Below are 19537 nucleotides of genomic sequence, written 5' to 3'. Positions count from 1 at the left end.
GCTTGCCCCTGAGGCAGACAGTCACTATCTGAATCAAATTCCTATACAAGGTACCAGCTCTCTGGCAACAAGATAAAATCCACGCTATCCAGCCAAGTGGTTCAAGGTGAAACACTTCCAACTCTGCTGTTGCTACACAAAGTAACACTTTATTCATTGTAACAGGACAATAACTTGGGTGTGGTGGGATTGTGGGAAATGATTAAATATTGAGTGACCAGTGAAGAACGGAGGCAACTGAGCATGGACAGGGAGTTTGATCCGAACTTGGCCAGATGAAGGGTGTGGTATTACAAATTTGGACTAGTTAGCAGTTAACTGGGGCTACATTTTTGCAAACACTGATGAATCTGATTGACAAACTAACCATTAATTAGATGTGAAAGTGCGTGTGGTTGGCTATGATTTTCATTGAATGTCTGGTTTCAAAGTGGCTTGAATTGGATGTTTGTTTGTGTTCACAATGTAGTTTGGAGAGGCCTTAAGTAGATCATACAAGTGGAGACAATCAACTTTGAGAGGCCAGCAGAGTGAGGACTCAGCTGAGCTTGGCAGTGAAGCATAGCTGGTTTGAAAGTACTTTTGATTATTTGATTGGACTCATTGAAGTTAGCAGGGCAGGGGAACCTGTGTTGTGAGGAACGTGTGTGACATGGAAGGTTCTGGAAGCTATTAGTGTCCAGTTACTGATTTTGAAGAAAGAATTGGAGACACTCTGCACTACATGAGAGGAGGAAGTGTCCTTGGAGTTCGTGTCAGAGGTGGTCACTCCACAACTAAAGAGGAATGGTGAGACAGGCAAAGAAAAGTGGGGACAATACCAGGAACAGGGGAAGAAGACTCATGTGGAGGCATAGCACGGGGAGGGAGGAAAGCAAATTATAGTGAGATACAAAAAGAACTAACCCTCATCAAGTGGAAGCAAAAATTGGCAGTAAACGTCAGCTGTGGCTCAGTTGGTAGTACTCTCACCTCTGAGTTCAAGGTTCAAGTCACACTCCAGGGTTTGAGTACAAAAATTAAGGCTGACACTCCAGTGCAGTACTGAGGGAGCACTGCACTGTTGGAGGTGCTGTCTTTCGGATGAGACGTTAAACCAAGGCCCCATCTGCTTACTCGAGGGGATGTCAAAGATCCCATGCCACAATTCTGAAGAAGATCAGGAGCATTATCTCTGTGTCCTCACCAATATTTATCCCTCAAAAACTGATTATCTGGTCATTATCACATTGCTGTTTGTGGGAGCTTGCTGTGCACATTACAACAGTGACTATACTTCAAAAAAAGTACTTCATTGGCTGTAAAGTGCTTTGAGACGTTCGGTGGTCATGAAAAGTGCTATTTCAATGCAAGTCTTTCTTTTTCTTTCTTTTAGCAATGGGAAGTATTTCAACTGGAGGTTGATGGGGTGAAAATCAAGTACATTTGAGAAACAGTGGGTATTGAAGGCTGGAGTACCATGGGTGAATAGGGAGATCAGATCAAGTTTCATATTTAAAAAATACAAAATATAATTTAAACACTTGCAGGGCAGGTAGTAACAGAATAAAGGGAGGAGAAATATAAAGAAGACAGTTAAATTACATAAAGGAAGGCAGAGGAAGTACTGAGTGGAAATTAGAAAAAGGCAAGAGGAAATTGAAAAGGTTTTTTATGGGCATTTTAGTAGCAAGGATGGAGTAGGACTGCAAAGTGATGAAGGAGGCAAGCTTGTGTGCAGAGTGAGAAAACGGCTAACATATTAGACAGGATCAGAGAACATGAGAGAGAAAGGGAATGAGAGAGAAGGAAAAAGAATTTTCATTTTTAATAACACTTTTTACATCTATAGAACATCCCAAAGTGAATTACAACCAATACATTACTTTTGGAGTGTAGTCACTGTTGTTTTTCAGACAAATATACTGCATATAGCAATGTCCAACAAACAGAAATTAATAGCCAGATAATCTGTGTTGATGGTTGTCAGTTAAGAGAGAACTGTTGGTCAGGATACCAGAACAAACCTCCCTGCTTGTCTTTCCATTGTGCTTTGGGATCTTTTGTGCTCATCTGAATGGGCAAATGGGGTCTTGGTTTAATGTCTCATTCAACAGACAGCACCTCTGACAACATAGCATTTCCTAAAGATTGCACTAGTCAACCAAGGTTATGTGCTGAATACTTGGATTAGGATTTAATCCCAGCATTTCCGATTCAGAGGCGAGAGTGATATCACTGAGCTGAGAGAAGGTGGATATTGGGATTACAGGACCATCAGCAGTAAGCATAGCTGTTTGAAAACACGGACTATTAACAAGTAGTGAAGTTGGATTATAATAGGTGGGATACTAAAGAGTATGAAAAATTAACAGGAGAGTGGATTAGATCAAATGACTGATGGAGAAAACAACAGTGTAGACTTGATAGGCTGAATGGCCTGTTTCAGTACTGCAACATTTTACGATTCTAAGCAGATAAGGAACCACTTCCTCTTCAGTTTACCTCCTCCTTTTTTCTGTTAATGTTTTACTTTGAAATTAAATGTAGACACAAGTAGCCTGGAAGCCTTCACTGTTAAATCTGTGCTAAAGTTGGCACAATATTTGAATGTACTTTTACTCGGAACTCTGCCTCTTCCCTAAACACAGGTCTGCAATTAGGGACATGTTCCCTTTCAGGAACCAATTGAAGAATTACACAGCGTAGTTACACTGCAGTTTATTGCCTATATGTGTCAGCTAAACAGAATTTTACATCCTTCCCCAACTCAATAGCACCCAATATTTCCATTAATTCTCACCTCATTGTCAGATCTAATCAAATACTGTGGAAAATAAAACAGTCAGCCAACCAATGGGTCTGTGCCAAAACAGGCAGAACACTCAGCTCCTGCCAAATTTAAGGCCAATAATCACTTTCTGCAAAAACTGCAGTGGGCTTCACTGCACAATGCTGAATATTCAAGGATCCATTGCAGTGTCAAACAGAATTAGAGTTTGTAACAACTTCAGTTCATGCCCTGCTGGTAAAACAATACAATACCTGCAATGTGGGACAAGTGGGCATTGGCATTAGCATACAATATACTATAACCAGTTCATAGTAACCTTGTTTCATGGACTGCAGCTGTCCTATGTTAGGAATTGATGTATGATGCAGGCAACTCTACAGAAACTGGTTGTGGAGGAGGGCAAGAAATGAAGTTACAACAAACTTGTGCTTTTGCAGACTTTAATATGTTTAACCCTGTTTGATCCATACTGCTACTACTCTGCATCAGAGTTCCCAACTTCATTCAGAAGGAAGCCGTGCCTGTGAGTGATTATTGCAACCAAGACTGCAGAAGTGTCCACAGTCACTATCATTTCCATGATTATTAGCCCATCAGCACATTAAAGAATGACATTTCTGAATTTAATCTCTCGGTCGAATGGGGAAAAAAACCTGCCCACTGAGAAGAATGGAATTCAAATTAGTCAGGACTGGGAATTTTAGTGAGGCTGTTTTAAGGGGCCAGACTTTGACTGTACACCATTAATTTCCCTTCCTGATTGAAAAAGAAAATTAAATACTGTTGCCTTAGATTGTGGGTTCAAGTCCCACTCTAGAACCTGAGTACAAAAATCAAGGCTGACACTCCAGTGCAGTACTGAAGGAGAACAGCAACATTTGGAGACGCTGGGGAGAATTTTCGATTCCCCTCAGATGCGGGAAGGCCCGAAAATTGACGTCAATGAACAGCGTACTGGGTTGCCCGCACGTTCCTGCCTCCGGGCCATTTTTGCCCGGAATGCCTGGGGAGGAGTGACGGCCACCCAGCCGCTAGCGGCGGGTAACCTATTAGGACAATTAAATGGCCTAATAAGACCACTCAGCAGAAGCTGACTGGAATCCCGCTAGCGACCCTACCACCCGCTCCCCCCCCCCACCCCCGACCCCATCCCCCCACCACCGTACCCGCAATCGGCCTAGAGCTGCGGCCACTGGCTATCCAATGGAGGGGCTGCCCCTACATTGGCAGCTCCCATCTCGAAAAGTGGGGCTGCCAATGTGTCATTGCTGGAGGGCCTCCTATCGACCTTTCAGCCTCAGGAGCCCACCCGCCATCCTTAATTGGATGGTGAGCGCGTCCCTGACCATTAATTGGCCATGGCTGCAGAAATCCCATCGGGCTGATGCCAACGCAACACAGGGGCGGGAACCTGAAATTCACCCAACATCGGGGTCCCGACCCCAAAACAAAAGTCTAGCCTGCTGTCTTTCGGATGAGATGTTAAACTGAGGCCTCGTCTTCCATCTCAGGTAGACGTAACAGATCCCATGGCGCTATTTCGCAGAAGAGCACACTGTCCTGGCCAATATATACCCCTCAAGCAGGATCACAAAAATAGATTATCTGGTCATTATCACATTGCTGTTTGTGGGAACTTGCTGTGCATAAATTGGCTGCCGCAATTTGTATGTTACAACAGTGACTATACTTCAAAAGTACTTCATTGGCTGTAAAGTACTTTGGGACGTCTTGTGGTCATGAAAAGCGCTACATAAATCTTTCAAGTCTTTCTTTTTTAAGGAAAAACAGTACTATCATAGGTTTTATTTAAGAATAATCTAGCTGAAGTTAAAAATCTGCTGTAAACACATTAGTTGCACGTCCATATGAATTAACCAACACTGAGACCAGATGCTACACAATTAAATCCAACTGAATCACAAATCTAAAGGGGGTGTAACAATTCTAAAGGGGTTGCAGCAGCAGAGGGATCTGGGTGTATATGTGCATAAGTCATTGAAGGTGGGCAGGACAGGTGAGAGAGTGGTTAATAAAGCATACAATGTCCTAGGCTTTATTAATAGGGGCATAGAGTACAAGAGCAAGGAGGTTATGTTGAACTTGTATAAGACACTAGTTTGGCCTCAGCTGGAGTATTGTGTCCAGTTCTGGACACTGCACTTTAGGAATATGTGAATGTATTGGAAAGAGTACAGAAAAGATTCATGAGAATGATTCCAGGGATGAGGAACTTCAGTTATGAAGATAGATTGGATAATTTAGTTCTGTTTTCCTTGAAGAGAAGGCTCAGAGGTGATTTGATAAAGTTATTCAAAATCATAAGGGGCTTGGATAGTGTAGATAGAGAGAAACTGTCCCCACTCATGAAAGGATCGAGAACGAGAGGGCACAGATTTAAAGTAATTGGTAAAAGAAGCAAAAGTGACATGCAGCAAGTGGTTAAGGTCTGGAATGCGCTGCCTGACAGTGTAGTGGAGGCAGGTTCAATTGAAGCATTCAAAAGGGAATTAGACTGTTATATGAAAAGGAAGAATGTTCAGGTTTACGGGGAGAAGGCGGGGGAATGGCACTAAGTGTGTTGCTCTTTCAGAGAGCTGATGTGGATACGATGGGCTGAATGGCCTCCTGTGCTGTAACAATTCTGTGATTCTGTGAATCAGGCTTATATCACAATCCTTTTAGAACGAGCTACAACCATTTTATAGTGAGGCAACTTGCAAGCACATTAAAGAAACAAACAGCCGATTTGGTGGTAGAAAGAATATGTTTGTTGTATCTCCACTTGACTCCCCCGTCCCTGCTTCCTGCATCATACAGTAAGTCCTACTAACCAGCTGGCGCACTTCATGAAATAAGGCTAATGTGAATCAGTTACTTTATGCGGCAAGGCCACACTGTGTTGATGCAGCTTTCTCAATACTCCCAGGGCATGTGATGAAGTTAGTACAATTTTTAAGATCCTTTTAGATGTTAAAATTCAAGGTCTCTTTGCTGCAATTCTCTGCAACAGGCCACGGTTTACAGTGATGTGAGGGAGTGTTTCTCGGCTCAAACTTTGGCTGAATGCCAAGACTGGGGAGAGAGGGAGCGGAGTCACAGATCGAGCTCCTGTGAGATTTTTTTACATTCATTTGTGGGATGTGGGTGCTGTTGGCTATGCCAGCAATTATTGCCCATCCCAAATTGCCCTTGAGAAGGTGGTGGTGAGCTGCCTTCTTGAACTGCTGCAGTAGGTTTCTTAGTGGTTTGATACAACTAAGTGGCTTGCTGGGCCATTTCAGAGTCAACCACGTTACTGTGCTGCCGGAGTCACATGTAGACCAGACCGGGTAAAGGCGGCAGATTTCCTTCCCTAAAGGACATTATTGAACCAGATGGGTTTTTACAACAATGGTTTCACGATCACCATTAAACTAGCTTTTTAATTCCAGATTTATTAATTGAAATCAAATTTCACCATCTGCTGTGGTGGAATATCAACCCATGACCCCAGAGCATTAGCCTGGGCTCTGGATTACTAGTCCAGTGACATTACGACTACGCCACCGCCTCCCCCAGTTGGTCAGTAGAAGAGTCTGAGGCATGTGTCCAATTCATCTTTACAGCTCGGCTAATGGTACCAGTTGTCAGGTGCTCCCAACTACAGGGTCAAAGAACATAAATCACCCAACCTCAAAATTAAGATATGGATTAGAAACGTAATGCAAAACAGTGAAAATCATCTTGCTGCTCACCCATGAGCTCAGTGGGGATTGTCCTCCTCTTCTGCTGTCTCACTGAGTAGCACTCTCACCTCTGAATCAGAAGGTTGCAAGTTCAAGTCCCAAAGCCAGAGACTTGAGCACAAAATGGATGCAGACACCTCAGTGCGGTACTGAAGGAGTGCTGTACTGTCTTTCGAATGAGATGTCAATCCGAGGCCCCGTCTGCCGTCTCAGGTGAATGAAGAAGATCCCATGGCACTATTTGAAGAGAAACAGGGGAGTTCTCCCTAGTGTTTTGGCCAACATTTAGCACTCAACTGACATCATGAAACCAGATGATTTGGTCATTATTTCATTGCTGTTTGTAAGATCTTGCTGTGTGCAATTTGGTTGCCGTGTTCCCTACATTACAACAGTGACTAAATTTCAAAAAGTATTTTGTTGGCCATAAAGTGATATGGTACATCCTAAGGTTGCGAAAAGAGTTATGTAAATAGAAATATTTTTTGTAGCAGGAATGAAAACTCTGCAAAAAAAAGCAGGTGGGGATCAACATGGAGGGCAAATGTCTGCTGATATGAAGATTATCATAAACATGTGGATGACATTTCTGCAGGAAACAGTGGGAGAAAAAAATACAGAGTAGGTTCTTCTCTAATCTGTGCAAAGGAAGTTAGTTTTAAATATCACTTCAGAGAAACACTTATCCCCAGCAGGGAATTCAGATTGCTGCTTCTAATATATAAACGCAGGCTTTGTGGGAACTATTTATCTCAGGTAGACTAGTCAACTGTCAAATAAATGTGTGACAAAGATCATTTCTGGTGCATAATTTATTTTAATTCTGAAGTTCAAAATGATTCCTTTCAAGAACAAGCACAGCTTTAAGTGTCAACAGACAACAGTAATCTAAAGCAGGTTTAACCCTTTGCAAGGAACAAGGAACTTTCTGTTCTGAAGTGACTTATATAAAAGGGAGCACTCTAATTAAAGCTATGATGAGCAAAATGGAGCCAAAGCAAATGGCTTTGCATCAGTGGGGCAAGAAAGATGGAGTAGGTGAGCTTATTGAAAGTAAACAGAGTGGAACACAACACCGGTACAACAATGAGTGACAAGGAGAGTGGTTACAGTACCAGGATTAGTGCTATAATCTAGCCAAGGATATGCTTCCAAAAGCCAGAGGACAGCAGCTCTCAAAGTGTTATGTTTTTGAGTTCCAGGGTAAAATGCCTTCAGTGGAAATGTCAACCACTTCCCACTTGCCAATATCTTGTTCTGGCCACCAGCAACCTTAGCTAGGCCTTTCAGGTGTGAAATAAAGAAGCATTTCATCACACAGTGGGGTTATTTATTTATTTAGAGATACAGCACTGAAACAGGCCCTTCGGCCCACTGACTCTGTGCTGACCAACAACCATCCATTTATACTAACCCGACAGTAATCCCATATTCCCTACCACCTACCTACACTAGGGGCAACTTACAATGGCCAATTTACCTATCACCTGAAAGTCTTTGGCTGTGGGAGAAAACTGGAGTACCCGGCGAAAACCCACACAGTCACAGGGAGAACTTGCAAACTCCGCACAGGCAGTACCCAGAATTGAACCCGGGTCCCTGGAGCTGTGAGGCTGCGGTGCTAACCACTGCGCCACTGTGCCACATCTAGAATTCTCTGCCCCTCCAAAAAATGTGGATGTTGGATCAATTGAAACTTTCAAGACTAAGATCGATAGATTTTTACTAGGGAAGGGTATTGAGAAATATGGAGCAGAGGTAGCTAAAAGGAGTTGAGGTGCAGATCAACCATGATCTAATCAAATGGTGGTGCAGGCTCGTGGGGCTGTATGACAGTCTCCTGTTTGTATGTTTCTAAGCCATCAGCCCAACCCTGAAAGATTTTAATACATGATTCATATTGCTCGCTTTGGTCCAACATCAAGCAAAGTCCATGATCAGAATCGCAAAGTCACAAAGCCAACTTTAGAGCAACAGATCCTGCACACGATCACATGTGCCCAGTTAAATTAACATTACTATTGGTGCATTCAATTTTCTCCGCTGTGCAATCGGGTGAATTTGGAATACAAACTGTCTCACCATATGGAGCAAGCAAAACAATTCACCAAAATAAGCAGTCCATAAAGCCCTCACATCACTGCTCAGGTCATTTAGATTTCTGCACTGGATCATTTCCAATAGCATGTCAACGTCACCTGACACGGAACACATTGGAGTCTAAATTAAACCCATTTTATGAGCCTAAAATGGGAACACAGATAAGTAATTTAGCAGGGTACAAGCCATGCACAATCTGCAAGGGTGCTTGGGCCACTGCTGAATTGATCAGGGCCATTTTTTTATGTGGCCAGACCAATGGCCTCATGTTACTATTGATAAGGCTCCTGCAGTCATTTACAACCCAAGTTGCAAACCACAAGTGTCAACTGATATTTCCAACTGATGAGTGGTCTGAGGTCCACTTTGCCTCCATGTTTTACTCTGTCTCACTCGCCTCCATTGGATGCTTCACATAATGACAGAGGAACTCAAAGAAATGGAGCTATCAAACCTGCACTCTCGCTCTCCTCAGTACCATGTTTTGGGGCTTCAACAAACTGCGTGACTGGCCCAGGATTTTCTCAAAACCATTTATGCTAATTCAACAGAGACATTTATCCTGGGTTTCTACACCAATCTTCCGACAGGAACTTACACCCAAATTTTCTGTGAAGGCTCATTTGCTTGTGGCAGAACATAAAAATCAGCGTAAAACAAACACAGTTGCTGTGTAATCAACAGAGGTTACCATGGGTGGGCTGCTGTATTGTGCCAGGGCACCTCACTCTCAGACCCTCTTGCTTCTGCAGCTCCTCTTCCATTATTATACAGCACAATGGGTATCCCCTTTGCGAAGACCATTCCAGGCGAGCAGCAAGAATCCAGCTGTCCCAAGATTGGCAGCACTTCGGTTAAGTATAGTGCTGGTCTCAGTACGAAAGATTTTTTTAAAAAAAAAATTTCCCAAAAGTTAAAGAAAATCATGATCAAACTCCAGAAAGTATCAATTTTCAACTTTAACATGTCAATTATTCCAGCATCCACAGTCTTTTGGCGAGAGAATTCCAGATTTCCACTAACCTTTGTGTGACAATGTGCTTCCTGACTTCATTCCCTTTTTCCAGATTCCCCAACCAAAGGAAATAAGTTTCTCTCAAAATGGTGAAGGGATTTGATAACCACCTCGAATAGATCACACATTAACCTTCTAAACTCAAGGAATGTAACCCATCCTCTGATTTAACCATTTAAGCCTTGGTATTATTTTGTTAAATCTGTGCAATGCACCTCTGTGGAAGTGATGTGAGTTCAAAGCAGCAGAAAAGCTCACTCCAAAGTGGTTATCCTCTGCCAGAGCAAAGGTTTTGTCATTAAAGTTTCAGAAATATCATTAACCTATGAACTACTCTTCAAAAGAGCTGGCACAGTCTCAACAGACCAAATGGTCTCCTTCAAAGCTGTATTATTCTATGATTCTATATACACAAATGGTTTCATCTACTAACAGGTAGAACAGCTGCTGCACTATTTTTGAAAAATGTCAATCTCTGCCCTGTGCGGTTTTTCTTTTACATAGAACAATTTTTTTTTTCTTTGGCCAATTTACTGTTTACTGCGGCAGTTCAGCGCATACAATAACAAGAAAACATCTCGGTGACCCAAAATCAGCACATTTGAAAAAAAAATAATTTATACACTCCCTTTTTTTAAAGACAATTCACAGCAATGCTATGATGATATATAGGCTGTGTTTGAGAATTTTCCACAACAATTTGAGGGACCTAAGAATCAAAAGACAGCCAGGGAGAGCATAGCTGTCTCCCTATCCCCACCAATCTCACCCACACCCGGTGCCCAGTAAGCCCCGTGACAAACTTACCCTCCAATTCCCAGCACTGTCATCCTTAAGTGCACTGGGCTATCTAATGGTACAAATCTATGCAAGGTCCTCAATCTACATATCATGTAACAGAACAGGTCATGTACCTTATCCTTAGAAACTGTATTTGCTTTTACTGAATTCAGCAACATTTTTTAAAGAAAATTGTTTAAGTCAAATATTAGGAACATAGTAAATAGGAGCAGCAGTAGGCCATTCAGCCCCTCGAGCCTGATCTGCCATTCAGCTAGATCATGGCTGATCTTCTACCTCAACACCATTTTCCTGCACTATCCCCCTATCCCTTATTAATTTAATGGCAGCCGTTTTTATAAAGTTCCCTTTCTTTCACTTGCAAAATATTTCTGGCATTCAGGGTTTCCATCTGCTTGCTTCCATCTCACTGCATGTTCAACTGTCCATTCTGATACAGTGCCCAGCTCGCTCCATACCTTGAGTACTATGCAACTACAGGATGGTAGAAAGAGAACTTGTTGGACCTTTGCTTTTTTTGTTTAGCAATTCTTACGTTCAGCTATGGTCATCAAAGACAAAGCATAAACTCACATTTATGTAGCACCTTTCACATCCTCACAATGCTGAAGTGTCAGCCTAGAATTGGTGGTCAAGTTATTGGAGTGGGGCGTGAGCCCACAAACTTCTGACTCAGAGGTCAGAGAGATACTATTCCGGGTCTAGCTGACATTACAACATAAACAGAACTTCCAATCCATCGCCGTGGTACAGAGAAGAGCCACGAGTGGCGCAGTGGTTAGCACCACAGCCTCACAGCTCCAGGGACCCGGGTTCAATTCCGGGTACCGCCTGTGTGGAGTTTGCAAGTTCTCCCTGTGTCTGCGTGGGTTTTCTCCGGGTGCTCCGGTTTCCTCCCACAAGCCAAAAGACTTGCAGGTTGATAGGTAAATTGGCCATTATAAATTGTCACTAGTATAGGTAGGTGGTAGGGAAATATAGGGACAGGTGGGGATGTTTGGTAGGAATATGGGATTAGTGTAGGATTAGTATAAATGGGTGGTTGATGTTCGGCACAGACTCGGTGGGCCGAAGGGCCTGTTTCAGTGCTGTATCTCTAATCAGAGCCAGCTTACAGCATTAAAGGATTAAGTAACAAGGAAAGCCTGAAGAAACTGGAAAGAGGTGACTGAGAGGTTCATCAGGTATTGAGTAGAAAATCCCATTCACAACATCAAGGTAACTCAGCATACTAGAACAAGACTGAATAAAAGACAATTTGGTACATATATCAATAAGAATTTCTTCATGCAAAAGATGACCACTTGGAAGGATCTTCAGAGTAGATGTTTAGGAAAATCTTAAATTTGTTGAAAAGAGATATAGATGATGTGGTGGGTAAAGCAAGTATTTTTATTTTGTGTGGGCAAGCTAAACTGGGCAGAATGACCATCATCATGTGGAATTATCTTGTGATACTCTGGATAATGCTGCAGGATAACTTTATTTCCCAATAGAAACTGCCCATGCAAGTGAATAGCCAATGTGTGTAGCCACAATGTATTCCTTATTTTACATGTTGACGAGATAGAAGTTTGTTCTAACCTCTCATCTGGCAAGAAATCAAGCAGAGAATCTTTCCCTGGAACATTAAACTGATTGTCAGAGAACAAGACAAGCAAAGTGGGAGAAGCATCAAGTGGCTGGGAAAATGGCAAACAGTACTGTAAATATTTAGAGACCTTAAAAGTCAGAAGAAGTTTAATTTATGGAAAGTAAGAATTCAGTTTGTATTACAAGTAATGAAAATTATGCCCCTTAGTGGTTTTGTGAGTAAATGCAGCAAGTGTTCTGGAACTTCAGTCCTTGTTATTCTCTGATCTTTGTTGAGTTGCTAATCACCTCCAGGGCATCAGTGGCATTGATACCATGGACCTCAGTGTTTTAAGATTAAGGATGAAGAGGATGGAAATCAGCAAGGGTTAGTGCTCCTGACTGCTATGCAGTGACCCCTGCAGAAAATTGCATGGCTCAATGTTAAGTGAAGAACAGGATGAGGTTTTGCTATGATTTCCCCAGCCAAATAGCCTGTTGACAATCACTGCATAAGCTTACAGAGGGTTGCCAAAGCCATACTGCAGTATGAATCAATTAAGAACTGGTTAACTGGAGGTGTGCCCTGACTGGCACACCTCATTATCCAATCTATACTGTTGAGCAAGTCTGTGCAATGGGAGCAAAATCTTGGAAAATATAGCCAATATAGATTTTGAATAAAATACATAATTGCATACTTCATGCAGTCGCAATGTCCCTCTATACTATCACCTAGACACAGATCAGTCATGATCTAATTGAGTGGTGGAACAGGCTTGAGGGGCTGAATGGCCTATGTTTTTTTCCAATGTTCCTAACCTAAATAAAAGAGAAACAATGGGTTTATTCTCAGCCTAGCTTATTAATTTAGTTAGAAAGTGATTGCGTGTGGTGTTGCATTTAGCAAGTAGGGACCAAATGTAGTCTTAAGGTGAAGCGGGGTCAAAGGGTACAGAATAATTGGACCAGGACTGTGGATATAATTCAGTTGCCATTTTAAAGCCATACATTCTGTTTTTGTTTTTAGATTCCCATTATAAATTCCTATGACTATTTTTATAATGGAAGCTGCCTATGTAAACTTGTCATGCTGTAATTACACATTCCTGCCAGTGATGGTGCTATAGCATCGCCACTCTGTAGAAGGGTGTAATTACAATGTGACGAGTTTACATAGGCAATTTCCATTATAAATGTGGACATACGAATTAATAATTGATATAGATGAGAGGAAGTGCATAGAGATGTAAGATGCAGTAGCACAGCTCCTGTAGATTTCATTCCAACTCAAGATAGGGGCCAGGCCAGAATACTCCGGTGGAAGGTTTTTGGTTGTGACCTTAATACTGCAGGCTTCACTGCACTGGGTCACTTAGTTCAGTTCCGTGCAAGCAGATTATTGAAAGCTTTTGCACCCTCTGCTCTAGCATTGTCTCATTTTCACTGAGAAGGCACCCAGCACTGTGTAAAACTGAATGTAAATTATGGTTATAATTCAGTGACTGAAAATCACGAAGTCTTGTGTTTTTGGTTGCTGGTCAAGCTCCGACTTCCAAGTAAATTCTGGAACACCATCCATACTTTTCTGCAGGCTTTTTACAACCTGGAAATCAATGAGGTGGGAGTTTTGCACCAGGAACTGGTCCAGAACTAGTGTCAGACAGGGTGTGGAGGGCGGGGGGAATCTTGCTTAGGTCTGGACCATACAGATGCAATCGTGATGACACAGCCCAGCTCACACCGGCGCCCATTGCATTTACATTGCTACAGACCATTGAACTTTAGAAACATAATCATGCATTACAATGATGTCAGGGCAATAAGACGGGCATGGTACTCCCTCCCACCCTCCTGTTTCTTCGAGCTACTTTGCGAGAGGAGATAGCAAGATAATGCAGAGCTCTGTGAAACCCCATCACCAAAGAACAAGATTCACCCTCACCATCGCCCGGAACGCAACATGTAGAAAGCTGCAAGATATATTTTCATACGCTCTTCGCATTGTGACTCCAGCTCTAAGTTAAGCGACCCTTGTTCCTGATGGGGTCTTACATTCAGACACTCATCTTGCATTATACAGACTCCTACATTAACCACACTGCTTAGCTCGTGTCTGGGTTCTACTCAACATGTGCAAAGATTCGGTTTGCACCAGAAGGTTTGTTAACCGTTATTCTGATTTTTTTTGTATTTGGCTTGATATATATACAATATCGGGCTGAATGCTGTCAACCTTTAAAATGACAACCTCCTGTCAAACCAGAAAGTTGCGAGGTCTTTAACACTGTGGTCAGGAACCTGATATCTGACTACTAAAATCAGACTCTGTTCTCTCTTGGAGTTGTATAAACAACATTCACACTGAAATGTACAGTAAATCCTGCGTTATTTGACGGTGCCTCATTACTGTGAATTACTGCACAACACACGGACAGGATAAGGTATTGTTTTGTTAATCACTTCCCCTTTTCCAAACGCACCAACATGCAGCGGCATAAATCAGCAACAATAATAATTCTGCAGCTATTCAGTGTTTAATATGCTTTAAAAGAACCAAGGGAAATGTATAGGAAATACCTTAAACCATGAACATTTTCACTTAACAATAGCCTGTGTTTTGTTAAAATTCCACTGCAGTCCTGAAATCATTAACGTTTTATAGTTGGCGATATTTTGTGCTTAAAAATGATCACAACCCTGCACTTACCTCAAAGAACAGTTGTTTAAAAATAAAACCCCGTGTGAATCTTGTAAACACTGAACAAAACCCCGGTGCAATGTGCAAGTGAAACCAAAGGGCATCAACATCGCCTGGTGGAATATTAAAGGCAGCCTCTGTCGTCCTGCTATTTGGGTGTTTCCTATTACAGGAGGCAGTGTAATGAGAGCTTGCTGCTGGATTCGTCAGCATTGCCACACCCACAATGGGAAAGCTGTAGTTCAGTCTCTTCCAGGAGCTTATCTGACTGCTTGAAGACTATATGGTACATGAATTATTATTATTTTGCTTAGCCTTGAACTCTGCCCATCTTAAAACACACCAAAAAGATCGCTAAAGAAATTCGAAGCAGCTTTACTGCAAGTGCCACCCGGTCGACAGTTGAAAACGGTGACTCATTTTCCATTTTTAAAGAGCATCTTTAATGTGTCAAATGGTGAGGAAGGGAACGGATGTTGAGTGAGAGATAAAAGCCAACGATGGCAGCAAGTGACGTACTGGAGAGTCACTAAACTAATTGGCTGTAACTTGGCACATTCTGTCACCCTCAAGCACCGCAATAGGAGACAAATGCAGAATTACTATTGCTGTACACTGAACGATACCTGCAGCCTTCCTGGGCTAAGAATCAAAAATGTCAGCATTTGTGCTTCATTGGACAATTTCAAGATTTTAGGTTGGCATTTTTGATCAAATAAACAGGGAAGCAAATAAACAGCTGATAAATATTCTCCCATCAAGAGCAGTTGCGCTTTGAGTTTTGTCTGCAGTAACACCCACTGAAGAACAGATTGAATCTTAAGGCAACAGTTAGAAATTCCCTGCTCTTGGCTCGTAGAACTTTTCATAATTTGTTGATTCATTTTCACTGAGAAAATATCAGCTTTTCCATAAACGGGGCAGAGAAGTGGGGAGGGGAGGCAGAGAGGAAGGAAGGGGGAGAGGAAGGAAAGGCGAAGACACAGAGAGGAGTTGGAGGGCAGTGGTAGAGTAGGGACAGGGAGAGAAGAGGAAGAGAGTTTTGATAGAGGGGAATTGAGATCAGTAGGGGTAGGGGAATTGAGGCATATAACATAGCCTTCAGGATAGGAAATATACAGCCTGGGATGAGATGGGAAATGCAATCAGTGAGGATAGGTTTTACCGTAAAAAGGGAACTGAAGTAGAGTTGGCATATTCTGTGAGATACAACATTTGGAAGGTTGGGGGAAGAAAAGTCATCGACCACCAGACGGAACAGGATATGCAGTGGGTAAAGGGGCCGAATGAAATTTCGATATCTTGCTCTTCAAAAAAGAGTTGCATTAATATAGCGCCTTTCACAATCACTGGATTTATCCAAGTGCATTACAGCCAATGAAATACTTTGGAAGTGTAGTCATTGTTGCAAAGTAGGAAAGCAGGGAAAGGGCAGAAATCTCATTCATTCAGGGGTGTTAGGTCAAGATATTGATTAGTGGTGATAAGGGGTTGGGTGAGGGCCTAAAACCTCTTGTATGATGTGGGTTGAGGGCCACAAACCTGCTCAGTTGGTGGGGGAGAATTGAGATCTGAAAAATTCCTCAGTGGGAAGGGGGTGAGGTCCAACATATGATCAGGGAGGGTGGGGTAAAATGGTCATCTATGGGGAGATGTGTTGAGGGCTGATGCCTTGCTAGATGGGGGAGGGGAGCAGGGGAGGGGGGATTGTGGGTCAAAGACTTGCTCAGTAGAGGATGGGGGAGGAGAAGGAAGATGAGGGGCGGCATAGTGGCGCAGTGGTTAGCACTACAGCCTCACAGCTCCAGCAACCCAGGTTCGGTTCTGGGTACTGCCTGTGCAGAGTTTGCAAATTCTCCCTATGACTGCGTGGGTTTCTGCCGGGTGCTCTGGTTTCCTCCCACAGCCAAAGACTTGCAGGTTGATAGGTAAATTACCCCGAGTGTAGGTAGGCGGTTGGAGAATTGTGGGGATGTGGTAGGGAATATGGGATTAATGTAGGATTAGTATAAATGGGTTGGCACAGACTCGGTGGGCTGAAGGGCCTGTTTCGGTGCTGTATCTCTCTATGATTCTATGAAGGTCACAATGTTGCTTAGAGTGAAGGCTGTAAATCCTGGGTGTTTTCTTGATAGTTGTCATACAAAATTAGGTCTGAACTCTACTGTAATTGGTCATCAAACATTTCACTTATGGCACCACCTACACGTGCAATACCAATAGCACCTTGAGACCACTCAGCAGTTTTAGCATATGACAGCATTGTGTGCTTACTGTAAATCTACTGACTATTATTCATTTATCTGTTGTGTGTTAAATAACCTATTGTCTAGTAGTGAATCTTGGTCTTATCGTGTGTATATTTCATTTGCATAGCAACCATCACATGGTGGCAGCTAGTGCTTTCCAGTATGCCAATGCACACTGGGGAGGGTTCTCCATCTGATCGCTGAATCTGGCTATCATTTACGTTGATACAGGGCAGGCAAATGCAGAAAGAACCAGGTCCTCAGACAGAAGTATCCAGTGGTGTTGAACTTGTGCAAAATAACATGTGCATATAGCGGATATATAATCCAAATCCCCACATATCAACCTGGCTGTTGTTGTTCATTCATCTTGTAAGCAAAGCACAAGATGTCCAATAGAGGCAAGCGACTGTTTGGAGAAGCATTTAGGGATTTTTTACCAGGCTAACGCCATTACATAAAAGGACATTGTTGCTGAAAGAAGGCATTATATGGCTAGAACCATGCACACCCACTGACATTCACATCCTGCGCACGAGGTGATGTGAATGAAGCAGCATGATCTGCGTGTGATTTGACACAGTTGGGAATAGATGACGTATGTCGCCCTGAGATTCAGAAGACTTTTGGCTGACCCGTTTAAGTAAAACAGCTATATCTGTGTACTTCCCTTCCTTTGTTGAAGATGAAAATGTTTATTCTGGTGTAACAATACCCAAGCCAGAGGCAAGGCTGCAGAGGAAAGGTTTTCGGAGAAAAGCCTGCTCTCCTGGGAAGATTACCAGATTTTATTGGCAGCAAGACTATTCCAGGAGCAGGTCCACTCACAAAGAAAGGGCCATAACTCCTTGAGGATCAGCATGTCTAAGTGCATGACATGCACTAAGCTCTGTATATCGACGACAATTATTCAATTTTCCAGTAGTGACAGGTAAATTGTCATTTTGGCTCAGTGGTAGAACTCACGCCTCTCAGTCAGAAAATCGGGGGTTCAAGCCCCCACCACAGGGACTGCGGCACATAACCTAGGTTGGCACATCAGTGCAATACTGAGAGCATGCTTCAGTGTCAGAGGTGCCGTCTTTAAACTGAGGCCCTGTCTGATTACTCAGATGGATGTATTAGATCGGTTCAAAGAAGAACAATGGAGTTCTCCCAGTTCCCTGGCCAAAATTCCTCTTTCAAACAATACCATCAAAAAACAGATTAATTGGTATTTTATTACATTTGCTGCTTGTGGGATCTTGCTGTTGTAACAAGGATTTCCATTTTTTTGTTAAAACTTGAGAATCTATCTTTTAAAACTGAAGAGGCTGAACTTTGTGATTGTGTTTTTTTTAAAAAGAAGTTACCAGAAGGTTTGGACTGAAGGTAAACAAGTTTTACTGGAAAATACCTGTTTGCAAAGAACCCAGCAGGGGGTTGTGTTTTGACCTGAGGAGCTATTTGCTTATTGACAAGTCAGGATTTATGGTTGTCATAGGACTTGTTTCTGGAAAATGTTGGTTTCATTTTGTACACTTAAAAAAGCCAGTTGGTTTGGCTAAAATAGGCAGTTGGAGTTTGCTTATTGACCTGCCAGGAGAACAGAAGATCCAACTAGCCCACCTTTCTCTTGAAAAGCAAATCCTGTGTCAAGTGTGTTTTCTGTTGCCTCCTGTATTTGAAGAAATCCTGCATGTTTGCAGAAACCTTCCACCTTTGAAGAAAATTTGCATCGAACGTGTGAGAATTGAAACCTTTGTTGCTGCACCTCTGATGTAAGACCTATGTAAAGCCTTCTGTAGCTGCATCTCTTGAAAGCCTACACAGACTGATCTTCAACATCGCCTGGAAGGAACTGTTCTGGAAAGATCCTAGTGGCAATCACCTATTCGCCTTTAGGACACCTCACTAAAACCAAGGACATCGTCCCTGCCTGCTTTTCATAAGAACATAAGAACATAAGAGGTAGGAGCAGGAGTAGGCCATTCAGCCCCTCAAGCCTGCCCCACCATTCAATAAGATCATAGCTGATCTGTCCGAGTCCTCAACTTCTCTTTCGGGCCTGCTCTGCCTAACACTCGACTCCCCGAGATTTCAAAAATCTATCTACCTCCTCCTTAAATACATTTAGTCACCCAGCCTCCAAAACTCTCTGAGGCAGAGAATTCCAGAGATTCACCACCCTCAGAGAAGAAATTCCTTCACATCTCAGTTTTAAATGTGTGCCCCCTTATTCTGTAATTATGTCCCCTAGTTCGAGATTCTCCCACTAGTGGAAACATCTTCTCAACATCTGCTCTGCCGAGCCTCCTTAAATCTTATATATTTCTATATGATCACCAGTCATTCTTCTAAACTCCAATGAATAAAGGCCTAACTTGTTTAGCCGTTCTTGATAAGACAGCCCCTTCATCCCATGAATCAGCCTAGTGAACTTTTTCTGAACTGCCTCCAGTGCTAGTATATCCTTCTTTAAATACAGGGACCAAAACTGTACACAGTACTCCAGGTGTGGCCTCACCAACACCCTGTACAGTTGTAACAGGACTTCCCTATTTTTAAACTCTAACCCCCTCACAATAAAGGCCAAAATTCCATTTGCCTTCCTAATTA

General features: G+C 42.6%; 1 protein-coding gene across 4 annotated transcripts in view; it reads right to left on the bottom strand.

Moving 5' to 3' along the window:
* The window catches only part of LOC137376426 (chondroitin sulfate N-acetylgalactosaminyltransferase 1-like), a 159241-nt gene extending 144257 nt beyond the window's left edge, over positions 1-14984 (bottom strand). For 3 of the 4 annotated variants that reach the window (XM_068044984.1, XM_068044975.1, XM_068045002.1), the window contains exon 1: positions 14700-14984. The gene's annotated coding sequence lies outside the window, so the exon portion shown is untranslated. Of the gene's footprint in view, positions 1-9624; positions 9706-14699 lie in introns of those variants that run through there. The other variant, XM_068044992.1, reaches the window with a different exon arrangement.
* Between the last annotated feature and the right edge of the window lie 4553 nt (positions 14985-19537).

Source organism: Heterodontus francisci, chromosome 1 (genome assembly GCF_036365525.1).
Source record: "Heterodontus francisci isolate sHetFra1 chromosome 1, sHetFra1.hap1, whole genome shotgun sequence".
Classification (NCBI taxonomy): Eukaryota; Metazoa; Chordata; class Chondrichthyes; order Heterodontiformes; family Heterodontidae; genus Heterodontus; species Heterodontus francisci.
The sequence above is the reverse complement of the archived record's forward strand: the minus strand, read 5'-3'. Positions and strand labels throughout refer to the sequence as shown.